General features: G+C 34.6%; 1 long non-coding RNA gene across 1 annotated transcript; it reads left to right on the plus strand.

The window, feature by feature from the left end:
• Nucleotides 1–826: 826 nt before the first annotated feature.
• Nucleotides 827–4,004, plus strand: LOC141376027 (uncharacterized). Its single transcript, XR_012385041.1, has 3 exons — nt 827–863; nt 3,527–3,601; nt 3,714–4,004. It is a non-coding gene; the product is annotated as an uncharacterized lncRNA (long non-coding RNA).
• Nucleotides 4,005–4,419: the final 415 nt, after the last annotated feature.

Genomic DNA, 4,419 nt, shown 5'->3' on the forward strand with positions numbered 1-4,419 from the left:
TAAAAGTGTAATTTGTAGTTGTAAAAAATAGCCACACATGTGTATCAGTAAATTTGTACTCAAAGAGCAAATTTGCAAATGTGTATCAGTAAATTTGTACTCGCAGAGCAAATTTGCAAATGTGTAGGTATTTTTTGTCTCCAACAAACACAACGCAACATTTACACCTGCACAAATCCTTCAGAACAGGTGCACAAATCCCATCAGACGAATCACAAATGCAGAAACTCATCCGCTCATGTTCTTTGCTACTATTGTAACAGTGAATATGGTGCAAAACACATTCACACACCTGCATCCAGAAATGTGAAGTCACAGACAAAACTTGCACATCTGTAGATTAGAATGTGTATCCGCACAAAGAGAGCTGAACGTGTGTAGAATGTTTGATTTATTTTTTTCTAAGCACGAACACAAATATGTTCCTGCAACTGCTCAAATCTGCCGCTACAAGTCTGAAGCGCTGTTTTTCACTTGCAAATCTACGTTTCGCTCTCTCGCTCTTCTGCACCAAACATCACTGTGACATTTGGTGCAAAAGTGACTTGTGTATCTGCCAACCAAAACGTGGGCTCTCAGAGAAATTTAGCCAATAGGGGATGGGGCGTGACATCACCGCTCTAGCGCTGCGGAGACTGAACTTCGAAACCGAAACCCCCTTTGCGAGATTCGCCGCATCTATACCTGATTTGCGTTCAAAAATGCCTGCTTAATTATTTCACAGTAGGAGCAAACATGCCTTAAGAAAAGGAGTATGTTTGAAACTTTAGTAACCATAAAAGGACGCCAGGTGGATGCCTTTCTACTCCAGGAAGCTGCAGCCTGTGGCCTGAAGGAGGAAGAGGACGCGGTCAGTTTGAAATGTGAGTATTAAACCAAAGACAGTTCTTTGCGTTAAACTCATATTTGTTGAGCTACTGTACAGTGCACTGTAGAATTGCTGAGGGTGTAAAGAGGCTTTAAGTTATAGTCTATTTTATTTCGCTGTAAATGTTGATTGTGTATTGTTACGGTCTCCAGTCAGCACATATAAAGTAACGTTTCAAAGGTAAAAAAAGATTATTATCAAATGTCTGACAGAAAAATGTGAAGTATTGCAGATCACAAGACTAAACAGACATCTGAAGTATTGCAGATCACAAGACTAAACAGACATCTGAGTGAGTGATGTATTTGTGCAGATGTAGAATCTGCTGTCAATTGACTGTTGCCAATACTGTTTAAATTAGATACATGTAATCTTACTAAATGAGAATAAAGAGTCATTTGTTTAATCTGTGCATCAGTATAGTTGATCACTTGAGGAATTGTGACCGCGTGAGCTTCAAAAAAACACGTTTTGGCAAGCCAGACTAATTTACAACCTTCATTAAAGTATTCTGTTTTAATAATTTTAATCAATTCAGGCTGCAAAAGATGAAAGAGAAACTAATTCAGCATAGAGCGCAGATTTCTGTGCGCATCACGCGTCTGAACGCGCATTAACAAATGCACCTCCTTTTAATATCAGTTCTTGCAGTCGTAATAGAAAGTCTTAAAGAACACTAACAGTTAAACAGCACTGTGGGATAATCAGGAGATGTATTGGGCCCGCTTAAACATTATAGCATTTTTCTCACGGAAAGAGCAAATGTTAATTAAACACAGAAACGGAGAGATCACAGGCAGTTTCAGTATTAAAGTTTGTGCAAAGTGCAACATACACAATTCAAACACCAGTGCAAAGCACTTTGTTGCAGTTTGTGTCAAAAACATCAATATTTCGACACATATCCACACATAATCTTGCTTTCGCTTTGCTCTCTCTAAATGCGCGGTCTTCTCTTGACGCCTGCTGCTGTGTGTACCTCATCTGTAAATTTGGAGAGGTTAGTAACTGAACTCATTTCAATATCACTGACTCGATTAATTAAATACGAAAGCCATGTAACGTGCTATCGATTGACGTGTTGTCTTTTTTCCCCTTTAAATCTCGTAAATTATCATATGTGATCTCTCTGTTATTGGACTTTTTAACTGAGGGAAAAACGTCAAAATCATACACAAGATATCTTAAACTGTTACTGTTCACTGCTGTGCTCAACAATAGTGCAATACAATATTAAAAAGTCAGAATTCAATAATGAATAGAATAAATCTTGATAATTCAAGATGTTTCAGGGAGCAGGTCGACGCACACACACAGAGCGCTATGATAAAGCACATGAAACGCCATGTGTGTGTCGATTAAAACATGTTATGTGCGAAATAAATTCAGTTTTTTTTGATAGGCTATAAATGATACTGTATTAGCTATCACTAATAAGTAGGCTAATATGCAAAGAAAATCTGCTATTCAAAAATTTGTTTGTTATAAAAAAATACTAATGTCCATATTGGCTCTGGTGCATTAAATAATAATAATAACATTAAGATTTTTTTTAAATCACAAAATATAGAAAATTGTATAGAATGTTGAATTTTTTTAAAGGTATCATCTTAAAGTTGTAAATTCCAACACTAAAGTTAAAACATTTAATTTTTGTAATTCAGCTTTTGCTGAACAAATGATTAAATGTTTTAATTTTAGGGAATAAAAAGTTTTATATTGTTTGTCAACTCTGTCATGGATGATTTTAGTAATGTTTAGAAATAATAATAAATAATAGCAAGAAAAATCGTAATGTGTGGTTACTAAATTTAAACTGAATTGACAGTAATTTAGTTTTACAACTTTTTAGCAAAACCTTCTACTTGCTATAACTGCAAAGATCACATGATACTAATGAAATCAGGATTAAAATATTTTTTTTTGTAAAATATGTGATTAATGAAATATTCAGTTTTCCTTTTGTAATTGTGTAATAATAGCATTGACAGTTTACAGTTTAAACATTTAAAATTAAAATATTGGTAATTTTTTTTTTAAAGAAAAGCAAAATTAAATATTTTTGCATGATGGAAAAATGCACCGACTAATTCGTAAATCAAGAAATCGTGGTTTTTGGTAATATGATCTTTGAAAATGATGAACACATTTTATAAATAATCAAAAATGTAACAATGTAATGTAACAATTTTTTAAAAGCTGAAAAAAGGATGGCTTGGTCACTAAATGTACCTGCAACTACAGAATTACCCATATAGTTCATGGAGAGCAACATGTTTTTTCTGGAGTTTTCTTGCAAAACTTGGCAAACATCACTTAAGCAAGCAAACACTGACATAAATATAATCTGCAGTACAAATACTAGTTTTAAAATAAAAGTTAGTTTGCTTTATTAAAATGACAGAGAATACTATAAATTATTTTATTACCTTTAAAATAATTGTTTATATATATATATAAAGTTCCAAGTTGGAGCCGGGCCTGATCACAGAGGTGATTTATTCTAGTCTCGATGTTACAGGGAGGCTTTTATTGAGTACAGTACAGAAACTAAAAAAACATATTTTACATTTGCTATTTATTATTAGTTATTGTATTTTCAAACAGCGATTACATCAGCTTTCTGCTTGCTGTTGTGTGTGTGTGCTTTTTCTGCAGAGCTGTTGTGATGGAGCTGGACCTGTAGACAAGGGAACTAACACATTTGAGGAAAAATAAAATCCAAAATAAGAGGTAGGATAATTTTATTACTAGCACTACAGAAATCAAATGACACATTGTGCAGTAAAATGACATTGTTTTTTGAATTTTTTTTAATGTTTTGTATGATCTGAAATATCTGCAGATTGGTGTGTGTGGTGAGGGTAAAGAAGTCCACAGCAGCATCTTGGAAATGCTGTAATGCAGGGGTGCCCAAACTCAGTTCTGGACGGCTGGTGTCCTGCACAGTTTAGAATCAACTTCAACTAAACTCTGCAAGACAGCAGCAGTTCTGGACTGAGTTTAGCCACTCCTGTTCTCCTGTAGTGAACTGAACGAGACCCTGCATCAGTCCACATGCCCTTGTGTCCTCATCTGGACCAGATGTTGCTGTGGTCTCTTCATCATCCGTATCTCGGGCATGGACTGCCATGCATCACCGCCCTGTTTCAGTCTGACTGCAGCAATGAGGGATGTGATGATGGCGAAGTCCCTCTGATCATCTGCAGAACTGGCCCAGCTGTGTGAAGATACAGCAAAACATGGGCTTCTGTCTGTAATACATCACTGTTAGAATAAAGCTTGGTTTCATGTGTTGTTGACTTGTATTTATTTGTCATGATTACTCATATTCATTCTTTTAATAATATAATTATGTTTCTGTTTGTTTTCAATAAATAATGATAATAGTTTCAATATTGTATGCATTCCCATTGTTAAACAGAAATGTAAGAAAATAAGATGCATTGTCTAGTGAATACTAGTAGATTTACTTAGTTAATTATCCACATTTATCATTACAAGCAATACATTCTTGGTAAAAATGTTAAGTAAACACTCAATTTTTTGGA

This window comes from Danio rerio, chromosome 9 (assembly GCF_049306965.1).
Source record: "Danio rerio strain Tuebingen ecotype United States chromosome 9, GRCz12tu, whole genome shotgun sequence".
NCBI lineage: Eukaryota > Metazoa > Chordata > Actinopteri > Cypriniformes > Danionidae > Danio > Danio rerio.